The sequence below is a fragment of the Durio zibethinus genome, chromosome 3 (genome assembly GCF_047325235.1).
Source record: "Durio zibethinus cultivar Kanyao isolate XHJ-2024 chromosome 3, ASM4732523v1, whole genome shotgun sequence".
NCBI classification, from domain to species: Eukaryota; Viridiplantae; Streptophyta; class Magnoliopsida; order Malvales; family Malvaceae; genus Durio; species Durio zibethinus.
This window is the reverse complement of record NC_143164.1, coordinates 2636859-2656444: the sequence shown is the minus strand read 5'-3', so window position 1 is coordinate 2656444 and position 19586 is coordinate 2636859. Positions and strand designations below refer to the sequence as shown.

The 19586-nt window shown below is 32.5% G+C and overlaps 2 pseudogenes across 2 annotated transcripts; both read right to left on the bottom strand.

Annotated features, from left to right (window-relative positions):
- Positions 1 to 9868: 9868 nt before the first annotated feature.
- On the bottom strand, positions 9869 to 13449 carry LOC111298867 (putative serine/threonine-protein kinase PIX13; annotated as a pseudogene). Its single transcript, XR_016340757.1, has 6 exons — positions 13074 to 13449; positions 12483 to 12838; positions 11756 to 11891; positions 11445 to 11581; positions 11155 to 11278; positions 9869 to 10690 (listed from the first exon to the last, which is right to left on the bottom strand). The product of XR_016340757.1 is annotated as a putative serine/threonine-protein kinase PIX13 (transcript).
- A 1417-nt stretch (positions 13450 to 14866) lies between these two features.
- LOC111298937 (uncharacterized) lies at positions 14867 to 19452 on the bottom strand (annotated as a pseudogene). The gene is made up of 9 exons (XR_016340755.1): positions 19227 to 19452; positions 18490 to 18526; positions 18305 to 18380; positions 18167 to 18212; positions 17980 to 18078; positions 17125 to 17193; positions 16694 to 17042; positions 16430 to 16578; positions 14867 to 15962 (listed from the first exon to the last, which is right to left on the bottom strand). The product of XR_016340755.1 is annotated as an uncharacterized LOC111298937 (transcript).
- Positions 19453 to 19586: the final 134 nt, after the last annotated feature.

Genomic DNA, 19586 nt, shown 5'->3' with positions numbered 1-19586 from the left:
ATACGCGAACATTTTTTAATTTTATTTTAATTTTATTTATAGAATTAAAAAATTTTTTTATATAAGAAACGATTTTTTTAATTTTATAAGAAAATTTTTTACATTTTAGTTTCATTTAAACATATTAATTAATGTTTGATGTATTATCAAAATTAAAAATTTTAGTGTATATTTTAATTTTTTAAAATATATTTTAAAGATATATATTGCTCTATCAGTCTTTTAAAATTTAAAAGTTTCACTATCATAGATGAAATAATTTCTCTAAATTTTATTTCTTTTTTTATTTTGCAACTGGGGAGACTTGAGCCAGATTCTTTCTTAACAATAAAGATGAATATAAAAAAGGCAAAATATAAAACAGTTTGGAGATAAGTCTCTTAATTATTTAAATAAAAATGTTTCTTAGTTAAAGTCTTTGATACATTAGATTACGTAAAAGAAAAAACAACACACTATAATTAAGTTTGAATAAATTTTAAATTTGATTTATTATTATCGAGTTAAATTTAAAAAATTTAATTTATTTAATATGTTAAATTTAAATATTTTAATATTTAATTTAAGTAATTAATAATCTTAATCGAATTTTATATTTTAATAATATTTTTTATTATTTTAATTAAAAATTATTATTTGATATTATATCATTAATATAATTCGATATCAAATTTGAACTCAAATACAAATATTTAAATTTAAAATTAAATATAAAAATTAAATTTATTTTTTATTTAATAAATAAATTTAATTAAATAAACTCAAATATTTTTATTTTTAACTAGAGCTAAATTTAAATTTAAAAATTTAAATTTCCAATAATAAATTTCATATCAAATTTATTATTACATGGGATCGATTCGACTTAAACCCTGAAATCAACTTCTACCCGTGAGAAAAAGGCTCCAAAATTTAGATGGAAAAGCTTCGGCGTGAAGAAAAATCAAAGTGTTTCTCATAGGATTGGAACAAATGAATAAGTGACGCGAATGAAAATCATCTTAGTCACGTGGCAGGGGGCATTGCCAATCAAGGCGGTCATTCAGGATTAACGAATGCCTTGCAATACTACATCTTCTAGAATGTAGAGGGTGTTAGGAGTAGTACAAGTTGCCCAACCACTCCATTCAATTTGGCACGCCTTTGTGATTGCAATTGTAGGAGAGAACATTTATGCTTGTATTACTTGCAAAAATAAATAAGAAAAAAAATTAGTAAACACATCTCCATTAATCTTTATTAAAAGAAATTACTACTAAAAATTTGCTAAGACCGGAGAAAAGATGAGGTGAATGTTTTTGCCTTTTTACCTTCTCTTTTCTTAGTTCGTGGTCTAATATATTTATATTTTTATTGAGTGTGTGGCTTAATGTCATAAGTATAATATTGACTTTAATTTTTCAAAAAATCATTTATTGTGATAATGTGATGTGTAATATATAATTAAAATTAATTAATTCCCATCAAATTAAACTTATTTTTTAAAGTAATGATTTGTTTTCAATAAAGGCTAGTGATACTTGGTACAAAGGTGTCACATTTAGATAATGATACGGTAAATACACAATTGTACATTACTTAAGTTTTACATGATAGTAGATGAATTGATAAAAAAAAAAAAGATGGAAAATTTGTAGAGTAACATATATCTTACCAGCCTTTGTATTAAGCATGCTCTAATTTTATTTAAGAATTAGAATTCTATGGTTTTGCTTTAGAATTCATCAGGGTGAAAAAGTGGAGGAAGCAGTAAATCTCTATTTCATATGTAAAATTAAGTGTGAAAAAAAGGAAATCACATAATGTTGTCTTCGTTACTAAAAGGAATTAGTTCTGATAAGACTATTTGGACTTGCATTATAATTTATGGTATAAGATTATTATTAGTGTATTTATATATATCACAGATTAAAATGTCAATTGGACATAAAAATGCCATATAATTCATTAGCATTTAGCATCACTTATGGCTTACACGCAACAATTAATTTGCCTCATAAAAAATGCAGGACGATGGAGACAGCGAGCGAGTTGTTGAAACGCCCCACACCCCCTCCCCACCCACGATTTTTTGTCTTCATGAATTTTTATTTTATTTATATTATTATTATGTGTCACATTATGTCAAACTCGAACCTTGTCTTAAGTTTAATTATAATATGTTAGAAGGTGGCAGTTGGCTTGACTAATATTAGGGGTTGCCTCGCCTCTCATCTACTGTGCGTTTCGATGGCAAAAGACCAAGTATTCTTTCTCTTTCACGAGGCTGAGAATTATCAGGGCTGCCTTCAGCTCTCTCCATCTCAATCCACCTTCAACTTCAATTGTCTTAAAATCTTCCCAAAATAATATACCAGTTATTAAAAATAGTAATTCAAAGCTCATAAAAAATTTATTTGAAATTTATCATATATTATTTGATAGATAAAAAAACTTACAAAATAAAAATTTTTAAAAAAAATTTTAATAGATAAGTTTATATAATTATAATAGGTAAAATCTTTATAAGATTAGATATAAAAAAATATATATATGAAAGCTATAAGATTTTATAAGATAGACATCTCATAGAAATACTGAAGATTTGAATGTTTGGGAGTAGACTAGAAGAAATTAAAAAGGTCCACATAGGTATGATAAATTGGTACATATGGATATGTGTTTATTTATATTGAAAAGATGCATATGAGTTTGTGTTTGTTTGAGTTGAGAATACTTCATAGGACTAAAAAATTGAGAGAGCATATGGGTATTGATTGTTGAGTGAGATTGATTTGATGTATGTTTATAATTCTCTACAAACTAGTGGATCTTGTTTCTCATTCATGGACATAGGTCGGTTGGACTAGATCACGTTAAATTATTATCTCTTGTGTGAGTGATTAAATATTTGACTTCACTTCAGCTAATGTGATTAGATTGAAGCTATTTGGCCCAACAAGTGGTATCAGAGCTATAGTGATCCTTAACAAATGGTATCAAGCTGTGGTAATCCCTAATAAGTGGTATCAGAATGTGGTTTGAGCTATGAGAATAAGCAAGCCCAAGAGAGCTCGATTCAAGAGAAGAGCTTGAGTTCATGTTTTGAGGATTGAGAATCAATTTACATAAAAAAACATGAAAATACACATGAGAATATGATTGTAAGACTTTCATTACAGATGAAGCAAAGTATGTCTAACATGAAAACAAATGATTTGATAAAAGTTATGTCAAAATAGAGATCGTTAAGAATAATGATTTAAATCCCATAAGAGATTTGTTTGAGATTTATTAAAAATTATTTGATGGACAATAAGACTTTTAGAATAAGAATTCTAAAAGTAAAATAATTTTAAAAGAAACTGGATTCTTAATAGACAAATTTATATTGTTTTAAATAGATGAAGTATCTATAGGGTTATATATGAAAAAAAATATGTAAAATAGTTGTAGGGTTTTATGGAATAGATATCTATAGGAGTACTGAGATTTATGTCTTATGGGTGTATATGTTTGAATGTTTGAGAGTGGACTAGAGAAGATTGAATGTTTGAATGTTTGATGGACAATAAGACTTTTAGAATAAGAATTCTAAAAGTAAAAGAATTCTAAAATGAAAGAGATTCTTACTAGGCAAATTTGTACGGTTATAAATAAGTAAAGTCTCTATAGAGTTAGGTATGAAAAAAAGATGTAAAAGAGTTATAAGGTTTTATGATATAGACATCCATAAAAGTACTAGGGATTTACGTCTTATGAGTGTGTATGTTTGAATGTTTTAGAGTTGACTAAAGGAGATTTAAATGGTCCATATAGGTATGATGAATGGATACATATGATTATGTGTTTGTTTATGTTAAAATGGTACACATGAGTTTATGTTTGTTTGGGCTGAAAATACTTAATAGGATTAGAAGAGATTTAGAGAGTCTATGAATATTAATTATTGAGTGAGATTTATTTGATGTATGTTTGTAATTCTCTATAATCAATGGATATTATTTTTTATCCGTGGACATAGATCAATTAGATCGAATTGCATTATATTATTGTCTTTTATGTGATTAATGTTTATTTGATTTCGTTTTTACTAATATAATTGGATAGAAACTATTTAACCCAACAAATAATATAAAAAATGTAGTAATCCCTAACACCAATAATAAGATGGACAATGCTTAATTGTAATTAACATCGCTTTCAAGTATTCTTCAATAACAATCTTTGACAAATGTTAATTAATAACTTGAACTTATGAATTATTATTGAAAATGACTAATAAATTATAAATAAGACTTGAAAACTAATTAATATATTAAATTAATGAATTAATATTTGATATATTATGAATGCAATTTTTAAATTTCATAAATAGAATTAAAATATTGATTCATGTTTTAATTTTTTTTAATTTTTAAATATATTTTAAGAAATATGTGTCATTTTATTAATCTCATTTATTAAGTTTAAAATTGCACTGATAATAAATAAAATAAATTCTCTAAATTAATTAGTTATATGTTAATAAAATGAAAAATAAACTGATAAATAAATAAATATCCTCCATATCTGTCCACAAGATCTAGCTCTGGGCAAAGACAGAAGTTTTTCTTCATATTCATGTAGTCTTTAATCTTATTTATTTAATTAGGATAATTTTAAACTTAATTTTCAAACAAGATATTTTATATTCATTTCTTCTGAAAAAAAAATTTATACACGTAAAATTCACATAAAAAAAATAAATGACCAGTCATAGCAACCGAAAAAAAAAATTATTAAATTCACAATTTAGAAAAAAACGAACTCTTTTAATTTTCTTCCAAGAATTAGAGTTCCTTTCCTACTTCAATCTCTTTTGTCAAAATGCTTTTTTGAAACACTTATGATGAATGACATACTTAAAACTTTTGGAATTATTTACCTTTATAAAAAAAAAAAATCTTAAATTCCTAAATTTAGAGAGAGATTTGGAATAGGGGAAAAGAGACAGGGATCTCATAACAAGCCAATTTAATAAAACTTTGAATATACCATGAACTTTGTAGATTTGCAAGAAAAGTAGTCAAGACATTCATAATATTGAGTGCTCTTAACTAATTGCTTTTATTTAAAATTTTTTTATTTTCTTTGCTAAAAAAAAAAGGACAATATGATTTTTGAAAGAAATATGACTTGTTTTTGGGGGAGAGAGAGGGGATTTCGAAAACTAGTTAGTTTGAAAAAAAAAAAATGCGTAAGAGAGAATTGCGTGGGCGAGGACAATAAGTATTAAAGTGGTAAATTTTGGCATTTTCTTGAAAAAAAAATTGATTCTAAGGTAAAACTACAAAATGAAGGTAGATTTAATTTAGATTCAAGCAAATTAACTAATAATCTATGACATGACCAAGCAGATACAAAACCACGTCTTTAAAACAAATTTTTTCCTCAACCCTTTTATGTATAAGCAATTAGATTTAAATTCCACATTAATTAGCATTGGGGTACAAACTTTAAAAGCCGCTTAGTTGAATGATGGCTGTGGAGGGCATTTCAGTGAAGTATTAGCACTTATATTTTCACATTAATTAATCATCTTATTGATTCAACGTGCAAAGTTAAATAACTGGCAGTCTGGCAGCCCAGGGCCCGACTTGGTGCTGTGGTTGGGGACAGTCTACAGAAGAGTACTTGGTCAAATTAATCCTTGTATCATCATCATTATCAACGTCACTACCACCATCATATTTTTATTATATTTCAACAGGAATATTGCTAGGTAATTAAAAATGTTTATTCAATAGTTTCATTAATTTTAAATCGAAATATTTAAAATTAAATTAATCAAATTTTATTATTTTATTTTTATTAATTGAATCAAAATTATATTTTTAAAAATTATTTTATCAATTAAATTCAATCGATTTAATTAATTTTTTTAATTAATTGAATAATAAATATATTTAAATTAAATTATATTTTACACTTTTAATTTTTAATATTTTAAATAAATTAAATAAAACTATTTAATAAAACATTTAAATACTAAAATATTATATTAAAAATTCTAATTAATTATAAAATTAAGTGATTTATTTCATGTTATTTTTATTTTATATTTACATTATATTTTATTTGAATTAAAATTTTGATTAATTTAATTAATTTGATTAATTTAGTTTTCAAATCAAATTAATGAAAAATCAAAATTTTTAAAAATTATTATTTTTAATCAATTAAAATTAATTCAATGATCAATTAATTTAATTAAAATTGAATTATAAATACCCCTTAACGGAGATGGGGGGCATTTTAGTGAAATAAGGCATTGCATATCTACATTCTGGTAGTATTTAAGAGCAGTTGGGGGGGATGGGGGTTACCAGTGGCACTAATGATGGTGACTGCTACGGTAGGGGCCCTTAAGAGTACTCATCGAGCAAGAGATTCTGGACGCGGGCCAGAGCCCCAGCGAGCAACTGGCTTAGAGATGGAAACAAGCGCCAGGGCACAAGGGGTAACTTTTGCAGGCCCATTCTCAGTAATGATTGCTACTCATCTTTAGGTAATCATCACCCTTGGCGACACGCCTCGATCATGCAAATTACTCATACGCCACATGGATACGGGGAGTGGGAGAGCTCCAAATTAGCCCTTAGCCCACTCCCCCGATCAAAAAATAGTAATATACCCTCGTCACAACTATCTCACACATGCCCAAAGCAGATTCCTAAAGAATTACTAGTATGTTTTTTCACACAGGGAAAGTCAAAAAGTGCTAATTGACAGGTGGATTCGTGTACGTAATTCTCTCTCTTTTTTTATTTAAAAAAAAATTTTTTTTTGGCCATTCCCAATTCCCATGCGGGTTGTCAATTGCGACGTGCATGTGTGACTGTGAGCACTGCTTGGATGTAAATGATTTATTCATTTTCTCGCTGTCACCCTAATAAAAAGCGAAAGAGATCACATATAGGAAATAGGTTGTGACAAAATCTTTAACACAATAAAATATATTGTGAATTTTCAAAATAAATATTATGATACGATAATTTAACTTGCAAATGTGGATAACTCTTGTTGGCAATTTATCCTAAACTACCTGGTTGGGCACGCAATAATGATCATATATATTTGCATGCACTGAATCTACCTCAAAAGGTTATTACTATATATTATATTATCATATAACTTGGGATACATCCAAGCAGCGAGCGTACTTAATTTCCTTTAATGTGTTGTCAACTTCATTAGCAAATCTAAAATTTAGATTCTTGATAGTTAGACAAAATAAAATGTCATAGTTTATGTTTTTGGTGACAAAATCTACTTGCAGATGTGGTCCATTAATGTCCATTGACGGGGCCCAGGGTAGTTCAATGTCTCTGCTGGAAATAGCGCTCTGTCCATCGCTGTTGGATGTTACAAATCAGAAGCAGCAGGTGCAGGCTCTCAAGAGCGGGAGCAGCATTCCTTCGTTTTCAAGGGTTCAGCTCCTTTGCAGCCGACTTGATAATCAGTTCCCCTTTTGGTAACGTTGAAAGTTGAAACACGTCGGCCTAGAAAAAAGTTCCCGTGTGATTTTGACATGCATATCTCCTAATCTTTGTCGAATTGTTGTTGATTACATTCCAGATGATTTGTAAGATAGAAAAGCACAAAATAAAAAATTAATTAGAAAGTCATGGCTATAACTAATAGTCAATTTATTGTAATCAAATGGTCAAATTGCTTTTGCAGTTTTTGCTTATATAATGTACAATTAATATGAAAAGCTCAAAACTCTCAGCAAAATTGTTGATTAGGTAAAGTCACATTAAACTAAAGTAGTAGTATTGAAATTGCTATCATCCCATAAAGTTAAGCTCTGGCATCTGGATCAGTAAAGCGTGCTATGAGAAAGAGTGCAAAAGTGAGGGCCTAGTCTAAGCCAACCTAATAATTGTTGGTTTGTTTAAGATTTAGTTGGTTAGAGATGGTGTGGTGTTGTCCTCAGAGAGTTAAAGAATGGATCATGTGTTTGTTTTCTGCAGATCTCTGCATAATACAGTATCCAGAGATCCAAGAACTGGGATCTTGTGCTTCTCAAAAGTTTTTGAGATGGATGGGCCTCCTGTACTTCTCGAGCCTTGAAAATTTCATACCAATACCCATGTCATTACTACAAAAGTTGCAGGGGCTCAAAGCCATTTCATAGTGATTCATCTTGAATGTCCAAAACCTCCTTACAGATGAATGTTTCTGTTCAATCCCGAAAAGCAGAAAATAATGTAAATGCTTTCACGTTTTTTGGCTCATCATTTTAATACCGTTTAAAAAACAATTCATTTGAAGAAACGTTTTAATGAATTATGATTGTGCATTTGACCGCATTGTCTGATAAAGATGCTATACATTTCATCAAATATTATGGCAGTTCCAAAAGTAAACTTCGAATGATCAGGAATTCTATTTTAAATATGAAAAAACAACAGGTAATATAAAATGTTGGAGAAACACTAATCACTCTCCCAACAAGATAAAAGGAAAGAGAAGTTTCAGGCAAAAAAAAAAAAAAGCATAGTTCTTTTCTGAGCTATAGCTTCGAGTTTTCAATTAGGAATAAGTTCAATTATTTCAGTATTCCTTCTTATTCTATGAACAAGCCACCTAGAAGTCTGAACCCAATCAAACACCCATCAAGGTTTCCCTGATGAGAGCACTGGACAAATTGCCCCGCCTTTGTAATGTATGTAACACATTATTCATTCAAATACTCAGCAGAGGGGTGAAAGCTACAGATAAAACCAGGGGAAAGATCTTACATTCTAAATATAATATAAGAGGCTTCATGATCTTGTCATGATTAGTATGAAATGCGCCGCTCAGTGCTTCCAGTATTGAGCCACCAATGGGTCCACATCAGCTAGCCCACTATGAAGATGATCATCAACATCTCTCAAACTCCATAGCCGTAGGCATCAGATCACGTATAAAAGCATTCTTCTAAAAAGTTGGTCAGCAGTGAAGAGCGTGCAGCATGTGGAATCATATTCCTAAACCGTGATTCGCCTCTTTTAATCATAATTGGGTTTGAAATCACTTGTATAATCTAATTATTTGACACTATCAGCTTTTCACTTGCTTGAGCATGGTCATTGAACTTAACAATATTCCCTTTACTACCATATAATACTAGTATAGTAATAACAGAAGTTATAATGTTCTCATTTGACTTTTTTCCCCTTCCCTGTCATTTCTTTACCTCCCTCATCGATATGCCAATCCAGCAACAATTCATTGCTTATGGTAATTGACAACAGCGAAAATACATAAGTCAACGGCCTGGGGCACAACACAATTATTAACTTGCAGATATATTGACCTATTATGCAAGTGCCAATGAGTGCTGACATAGCCTTACTCAGTTCTCACAGGAACAAAGAAGAGTCTCTAGCATGAAAAGATTTTACAAATAAACTGATCAGATTAGGATTCACATTTATGAACATAGTTATGTAAGTATTAACTCTTATCTACACAGATTGGCACTTCCAAATTGAAGGTTCTACTAACTTACCTTACGTACTTAGTACTTTCATGTTGTATAATAGTTGTATGTTTTCTTTCCTTCTTTATTCCTTAAATCTTTGATTTTTTTTTTTAAATGTTTAGTGGTGCAACCATGGAACTTGGAAGCACGAAACTGAGGCGACGCCGTGATAAATTGTTCAAGCAACATTATTCTGCATATTTATGAGGCTAGAGGTTGGTGGGGTAAAGCAATCCATTATCTGCAGTTTTTAAATGAACTCAAATATCACATCAGCTCACGTACCATATTAATAATCCACGAATCCTTTCTTTTTCATTGACGGATTATCTTTTTTTAATGGTAGTAATGAAAGATAATATACAGAAAATGGCCAAGTTTTTCCATAATTATATAGAGAAATACAGAGAGGGGAAGAGGAATGATTGTAGTTAGCATTGGATAGCAGCAATTCTCTATCATTACAGTTGAAACTTGAAAGTTTTCTCTAAGTTTGGCATGGATAGCAAATGGCTTAGCCTATATTTCTCATTGTGACCAATTATATGGTTACAATACAAACATACGTGCCTTTGATTTTGGCATAAAACTATGGCTCAAAGCACGCCTCTAATGTATATTATAGATATACTTAGCTGCCTAGCTAGCCTATATACGAGTCCAGAAAGAGTAGGAATGATAACAATATGTCACATGCACATGTATTGAGCCATTATCATTGGTTTGACCTAGCTGTGGAGGAGCGTTTGTTATTTCGGGTTCCGGTGCCAGCACCACCGTGTCTAGAATGAAGCAGAGACCGATGATTGTTCCAATGCCCTTGTCGTACCTCTTGGAGCGTAGCCTTTCCTTGCAATTTGCTAGCTTTACTCTCTCTAGATTTTTCATTGATGGCACTCATCTTTTATAACGTCTCCAACACCTCTTCCATGGATGGACGATTTTTGGGATCAGATTCCAAACACCTCGAAATAAGTTCACCGGCTTGCAATGCAGCTTTGAGAGGGTATCTTTCTTCTAGCCTTGGGTCCATTATTTTCTTGAGCTTTCTCTTCTCAGTCAGTGAATGTTCGGCCCATCCCACCAAATTGTGCTCACCGCTGGGACGATGTGTATCCAGGGCCCTTCGGCCAGTTAACATCTCCAACAGCACAACTCCGAAACCATATACGTCACTTTTCACATACAAATGACCTACAAATTTGTGTACATATGATGTCAGTCTTTAATGTTTTTTTTCCCTCTTCTTGATGGTAAGTTGTAATGAGGAGATATATATGTATATATATATATATATATTTATATATTATATAATGGAAAATTTGGTTCTTTTACAAATTTCATCGGACAATTGTTTTAAAAGGAAATCTATAATGGGTTAATATTTTGAACCCACTCAGAAACTTTGAAGTTAGTGTGGAGAAAAAAGACCCACTAAATTAACAATAGTAGTACATTGGATAATCGAAGGGCATTTGAGCTTAAGTCGAGTATTCGTGCACTCCACTTGGGGCAGAGGTTTGAAGTTTGAACCATCTTTTATCTTATTATATTATTTTAAAGGGCTCTGCCCCAATTTGGCAAAGGGAAAAAGTATGCTAGTGGTTATTTGACAATAGGGGAATATAAATATACATTGTAATAAAGGAACTAATTACCTGTGGCAACATATTCGGGAGCTGCATAACCATAAGTGCCCATAACCCGTGTGGTGACATGCGAGTTGCCATTTATTGGGCCCAACTTTGCTAAGCCGAAGTCAGAAAGTTTTGCATTGTAGTCCTGGAAAACGAAATTGGAACACAATCGACTTATTGAATAGGAAGTCTACATTATTATGCTATTGCTGGGAATAATATGATAGTACCCTCTGATTCAGCTAAAGCAATCAAATATATATATATACATATATATATATATAGAGAGAGAGAGAGAGTGGAGCTTTTACCCCATCCAGCAAAATATTGGAGGCTTTAAAGTCCCTGTAGATTACACTTTTCTCCGATGTATGCAGAAAAGCCAAGCCTTGGGCAGCCCCAATGGCTATTTTAAGCCGCGTTTCCCATGTAAGAGGTTCTGCTCCTTCTCTTGAAAGAATAATATATAGATGCCATTGAGTTAATAAATCCTCTTTTAAGTTTCTCCAATCTCTAAAACAATATAAAGAAGCAAGAAAATGTCTGCATATCCGTCATTTTTTTTTCTTCCTTTGGATTTAAACTAAAAATTAGTTTGCGAGTTGATTTGTCAACTCCTTACTTCTGAAGAGATGGTTTTCCAAGCTCCCCTTTTGCATGTATTCATAAACAAGGAGGAACTGGTTCTCCTCCCAACAGTACCCCAACAGCCTTACGAGATTCGGATGACAGAACTTGCCCAAGAATGTAACCTCTGCCTGAGCTCACAGATTCACAAAATCAACTTTCAGCACGGATTCATATATATATAAGTTAGTTACCACGTACTCCATATAGTATCATATTAAATGCAACCAAAATTACGACTGTTGAAAATCCTTTGTATGCTATACGTATAAAATGCAAAGCTTTAATTGTGTCATCCTAGACGTCATGAACTTTCAGAAGTTAACCTTAAAAAACTAGTAATACTAATTCAGACAAGAGTTCTCCACCCATATGATGTTGGCACATTAGACAACTTTCTTTAATTATTCTAGGATTGTTATATTGGTTAGTTCAACTGAAACAAAAAGGAGGGCAGATTATAAATTTTATTTCCAAAATGCTATCACAGTGGGGCTGTAGCCAGAATATAAACATAGAAACGTATATTCATGCACGTGAGCAGACATATAGATTAACGCCGTGCCGTATAGTTGGAAAAAAAAAAAATGAAGCATACACTTTTAATTATACTATCAAATTAATTAAATCGAATAAATCAAGACTCTTCTTCAATCTTAATGAAAACTTCGAAACATTCCTAATTAAGATGGTTGTAGGAATTACTAGAAACAAAAGTTTACCTGCCATTCCTGCAAGCCCTGCGAGCTATCTGAACTTGATTTCTTCACGGCGACAGCCACGCCGACGCTTACCTTTGAGGGAGCATAGGTTTTCTCATCGACCCAACCCTTGAAGACCCTACCAAAACCTCCCTCCCCTAGCAACGTATCAGGCCTGAAATTTCTAGTGGCAGCCTTGAGTTCTGCTAAAGTGAATATTTTTAAGGTGGTGCTGACAATCTTTCTGCTTGCAGGCATTGCTTCTTGCTCCCTGCTTCTTCCTAATTCCCTCACAGTCCCGTAATCTTCAGCGCTCTCGTTGTTTCTTGTTGGTGACAGTCCATTTTGTTTGCTGTCTTTTAAGTTTTTCATTTCTTCTGAATATGTGTAGCACCAAAATATCATATATATAATTAGAAAATAAATACCAACTTCAACCATATATATATATATATATATAATTACTGCACTAACTTAATACCTTGATTTTCAACAAAAATAAAAAAGATTGAAAATTTGACTGTTAAAGGTTCTTAAATGTTAAAGGAGAATTAAATAAGGCGAAGGCCCTGCTGGAAACTAATTCTCCAAAGAAAGTTTCAGGGTATGTACCTGGGCTGGAGGGCTTTGAGGTGCATTGGCTATGATGTTCAACCGGAGTTCCAAAGCAGTTTCCCATATCCTATAACTCTTTATCTTTTGCACTTTCGATGTTTTTGAATTGGATTGAATGGGTGGCTTTATATTTTGATGAAGATATTGATATTGACTTTTTAAGTATTTCCAGGTTCGGGGAAGAAGAGAAGAAAGATCAGCGAAACAACCGATCGAGTTTGGTCTAGGAGGAGAAAATAGTAGTAATAGAGACTCGTACTTTGGACATTTTCCTTGTTTTTTCTTTCAAATAAATAATAAATAATCCTCCCTTGTTTGTGTCCCTCATCTTCTCATTCTCAAATTTTCATTCCCAACTCCTAAGGATGTGCTAAATAACTGATGCCAAGAAATTGTAAAATGTGAAACAAAAGCTAATTTTCTTGTTTTTAATCATAAAATTAATTAAGATTCTTGGGCTGCAATATGAAAATGAAGAGAGATTAACAAGAACAAAGTCAAGGCAGCATCCTCAAGCTTTGAGTTTCTGGGCCGTTCAATATTCATCTAATTGCGGATTATTGATATATATATATATACATATATGAATAATGAATTTCATTTTCATAATTAAAATGGCTTGATGATAATTAATTTTGCTCTAGTAAACGTCCAATTTTATGCCAATATATAAAATGATTTAAATCCCGCTATTATTCCAGCAGAGAAAGAGTCAGGAATTAGACCAAAGACGCGACCTGTGTTTTTATTAAAACGAGAATCACTTGGGAGTAGGGACCATTCCGGTACCTAAGTCGTGGACACACTGACGTGAAAAAGCAGACATATAGAAGGACATCGAAGGAAACCTACAACTTCTAGAATTGTTTTGTTGGTTTCATATGTATTATTATTATTATTAAACAGTAACAATTGGTGAGAAGGGAAGTTTTTGCTTCCTTCCTCATGGATGCTATGCTACAGAAAAAGTGTGTGATCTTTGAACAATGGAGGAAAGACGTGTGTGTTCTTTCAACCATAGCAAAAGATAATCGGGGTTCATTTTCACTGGAGGAAGTTTTTCAATCAAAGATAAATATATTCCAACGAACCTTCCACCAAAAAAATTAATTAAAGACAATATATATATATATATATTTCCAAGCTTAATTATTAATTAATACATTTGAAGATGCGTGCATGCTATAAATTTTTTTTTTTTTTTTTAATGGAGCAGAGCCCTATAACAATGGAGAGAGAGGGAGGCTGGGGTCAATCTCAACTTTTTGTGTAAGGTTCTCTTGACTACTAAGTCGAGAAGCTGAAGACACATTCGTGCTATAATAGCTGTTGTTCATGAGTTTCTTACTGGCCGGGTCAAATCGCGAATAAGTGACTCTACCTCTTAAAGTTGGTCAGCAACTCATCGTTAAGACTACTTTTTACAGTTTCAATGGTCAAAGACCACTGAATCTGAAATGTGTTTCGTGCAGCCAAGGACACCCAAAGCACACATCTCATTTCTAAAATCAGAGAGCATCGATTTCCTCTGTTTCTTTCTCAAGTGACATTCATGAATGACTAGTATAGTTTACCACACGGGATTTATTGGGCGTAATATTTGTAAGGTAGGTCCAAAAAATATATAATTCCCAAGTTAAAGCAGAGCGAGCTTGGCCAAAAAAAGAATAACTTAAGCAGAAACTATTATATGGAAATCATTATTCAGTCCAGAAGAGGAACTAATTAAGGAAGGCATGTTAGCACTTAGCATCCACATATATTACCTCAAAAAAAAAAAAGGATAAAAGGGAACATCTATATGCTTGGAACGCGCATCTATGGCTTAAATTTCACTGTAGAAGGCAGCTGTACAAGACTTTGATGATATCTTACCAAACCAGGAAGAGATTTTTGTCAAACCAAAAAAAAAATGAAAATAGGAAGAGATTGGACCAAGCAGCAGGGGAGGATTGAAGTCCATGCATTCAGACCTGTGTAAAATTAAGCTAATGGAGGTCTCTCATAGTCGCTTTTTTCCGAGGAAAACTAGCACGACTATATATATCCATACACATAGACATATACATATATATGCACATGACAATAAAATCAAAACTCGTGCCAGATTATTATAATCTAAACAAGCCTTTCTATTATTAACAATAACCCTTGAAGCCTGCAGTTACTTTAATGCCTCCCAATACTTCCAATTAACGTCTTATTCACACATGCATCTTCACCAAATCTGAAATTTTTAAAAAATAGTAAGTATGATGTTAACATTCAACGGTCTGCTCCACTTTCTACTTTTGAGCTACTTTATATATTCATGGTCTTGTTACGACCGAACACAAAATATCTCAACATCAAGTCAGATTTGACATACAAATCTCTGATTTTTTAACCTTAAGAAATATTTTTTTGACATATCAATCTGTACAAAATCTTTGCTACAATCTGAATTTATGACTTCTTGAGGAACTGCTACCAAATGAACCATCCAATCAAGAATGTGTCTTTTCATTCATATACGGGCAAAGACCTGATACTGCAATTACCTTATGTCAAATCATATGGAAATAATGCTCTGCTAATTATCAGAGTTGCAATGCTAAATCTGGTTACTGGGTTGAACCAATTGGCACGCTAAAACTAGGTGAACCTGGCGCCAGGAATCTCACATTAGATCAGGGGGAAATGGAAGGAAGTCTTGTTTATTATAGGATTTCCGCTGATGGCCAACATTAGTTGCCGCATGTGACACCAGGCCAGAGCCTACAGCCAATGCATTTCCACAACGTAAAACTATTGATCTATCTGTAAACTTAGTCTCTTTTGAAAGAAAACCATTTGCAGGCATTGGGCACATGGTGTAGCACAACCATTTTCTGCACTCAAACCAACCTAGTACACATTGGAAAAGGAGAAAAAAAAAGTTAGCAACAGGTAAAAACTTTACAATTAACGTAGAAATTAACCAAGAAAATTAAAATGAGGAAGGTAAAAACCATTTGTCAAGGAGATTGCCATGATTATATGAGGGATCGAATTATCCATTCTGCCAATGGATTGTTTTCTTTTTTCATTAAAAATTAATAATAGTATGTCAGAATAGTCAAACACCTTTTGGTTAGATATATAAACATAAAATAGGGTCAATTTTACCAGCAAAAAACTAGCTATTCTTACACCAGAATTCTTTATACAATTTATTATATACAAAAGTAACATATAAAAGTAATTTTAGGATTCCTTTATCCATGCTTGACGAATTTAAGGTTGATCAGAGAGTCTATTTATACACTAATTATATCAATTTTTTAACTAATGCTTTAATGAATATTATGGCAGCATACACACAGAAAACACACCGGAATTAATTGCTTCAATTCTCCATTCAAGGTTGAAAAGATAGGCTGCACATGTCCAGAAGTCCATGAGTGGTTGTACGTGTCACGCCTGTTCTCATGTACAGCAAAATATTTCTTTCCATACTTCATCACGGCCTCAACAACAGAAGCTGCAAAGTAAGAGAAAAATAGCTCAATACAAAAAAAGTATGTACAAAATTTGATTTCAATTTAAAAAGCTAAAGAATAAAGAATATATAAAAAGTCAGACTATTAATACCAAACCTGGAAATTCATTCTCCCATTCAGATGACCAGCAGGCGGAATTTTCATTGCGAAGAGAACACCAGGAGCGCCTGATTAATGTATCGGCAGACCGGAGCTTGTGTGAACTAGGTCCTTTCCTCAAATTATAGATGTTTGAAAAGTTGGGAGCATCTGGTCCAGTAGCTAGAGTTGCATCTGAGGAAAACTCAGAACCAACACAATCAAAAGAAGATGACTCCAATGACTTTTTGAGGCTCTTTCCAGGTGGTCGTCCTCTCCTCACGACATTTGGTTGTGTTTCACCCTCATCACTATCTTGCCTCAGATTCTCAAAGTCCTTTTTGGCCAGCTCTTGCATTGATCGGGCCTAACCAACCAGTCCAATCGCTTAAAATACAGAAACCAAAGGCAAAACAAGGGAATTAATACAAATTGAGACCTAGCCAAACCTGTCAAAAGTAAATTGTATCTGGTCCATTATCCTGCATTGCATTCGAGCATATCAGAAAAACATCTTTCTGCATGAATCGAAGTCACAAGTTTCAGATTCCAGTACTAGAACCATCAAGTATCCTGGGAGTTCAGGAAACTAAATCCCCTAAAACAAAGCTGTCACTACAACGTTTATTAAATCTAAAGACTATCCTCATTGGACAAGTCCAAAGCATTCATATTGACAAGAAATCATTTCATTAGGATTTTCAGCTTCTCAGTTAACCTCAAAAAGCAAATCACAACCTATAAAGTTGTCTGCTAGGAAAAGTGTATGCTGTTAGGATGCCAAACTAAACATAGCAAGTTCTATGATCAAATTTCACAAATTATGGGCAAATCATTGGCAGCACCAATTAACTTCTATTTTTATATAAATTTCTTTTAAAAAAAGAAGGTTAAAAGGCAAGTATAACGATGGTCCATCCTCTCAAACCAAATTAAAGAGTATTTCTAACTTAATTGACCAAAATGCTACCCCACAATCATAAACACAACCGGACTTAATATTAAGAACTAAAGCAGCATTGTCAACATCACTAAAGTACAATCTCAAAAGGTATAGCATGCCACCCTATTCTACAATGACTTGCTCGATTGGCAGCAAAATCTTGACTTGGTGTATACAATATTTCAGTGAAAACGCACAAAACAACCAGATAAATCCAGAAAATATCAACAGAAACTTAATCACCATTGAAGATAATGCAGTTAAACAACTTAATCAGCCTGTCCTCTACACCTTGTCGTAGGGTAAACACAAATATGAACATTTTATCTATATTGGCAAAGAGCAGTCTTGCGAAACAAACCTCAAATAGTTCCAAGGTTTTATAAGCTCCCTCATTAAGTTTTTTCCTGACCGTCAAAAAGTCCATAGGTTGTGCAATAATGCCATGGTAATCAGGAAGCTGTATCAAAATAAATCCGATATCTCATGAACTGGGATTTCACTTTTCATTAATTTACATTTATGCAAGAATGAAAAAGAAAATGCACCTCTTCGGGATCCACTAGCTCAGAGAAAACCCCGTAAGTGTCCTTCCTGCGAGTAGATTAAGCAAAAACAATCACAACCCAATAAAAAGAAGATAGGATACAAAAAGAAAAATCGAATGAACCAAAAGTAACACATACCTTTGGCTTTGAAGCCTGTCAAGCGTGAACACTAACAACTTTTTGTCTGGCAAACGTGTTGTGGGGCCAGACTCCACTGGTGACCCCGTCCACATATATGACAAAATTAAATTTAATTACCAAAACCCAACACGTTTTTTAAGAATTCCCAAATGCTTTTCATGAAAACTGAGATTGATTTATACCATGAACAGTGTCTGTCGCTTTCGAAACGTTTTCTCCCTGTAAACAATATGAACTCTCTTAGAAACAATATATATTTATATGTTTTATTTAACTCTCAAAATAAACCATAGGAGAGATATTTGCTTTGGTTATTGAAGAACCAGGGAGGAAACTTATGGTAAAAAGCTACAACAACTCAAAGCAAGTACAAGACGAAAAGAAGCAAACTGAGTTATTATTATTATTAGTATTATTAAAGAAAAGAAAAAGACAAATTGAGGCTTTTCAGCATGATGGTCTGCGCATCCATTATTTTGCACATAAATACAGGAGAGATTAAATACGACAAAAACAAAAGAATAAAATAATAATGGAAAATTTTTAAATTAGGAAATAAACAAAAAAAGAAATGGTGTTCAGCACAATTTCAAGATTACCAAAAATCCAATAATAATAATAATAATAACAGCACATGACTTAGTCAAACTCGGCCATTCATCTCCGATCCAATCACAAAAAATTCATTTGACAGGCGAAATCTAAAAATTCAATTTTAAAAAAATTTAATAAAAATCCAAACAAAAAAGATATATATTTTTTGTTTCTACTTACAGAAAAACAGGTACTTTAAAAAATCCAAAGAAAGCAATTTCGATTTTCGACGCCCAAAAATATATGCTAATGAACACCATTTGATCAGATCCAGGACGGAAGTTGGTAAATTTGTGACGCTTGAGAGATGCCTCAGGATCCTCACCATCCGCATTCGAATTGGATCCATAGGAGGCCGAATTGGGCCCCAAGGGAGTCGGATAATTCTGATGTTTACGAGAAGAACTAAGGCCAAGCAATAGCTTATGCTTCTTCTGTTGGCGCTGGTCGTCAACTCGTCATCATCGTCTTCTCCGGCAATCAAGTCGGGGACTGGGGAGCCTCCTTTAAGATGGGGCTTCCGGCGAGGATCGGTGGTTCGAATTGATAGAAGAATTAGCGTTTATGAGATTATGAGTTTTTTGTTGAACCAATTGCTGCTGCTGTGGTTGTTGTTGTTGTTTGCGAGGGCTTTTTTGGAGTTCTAAGAGAGAGGGTCTTCTTCCCTTCTTCTTCTTCCTGGTCA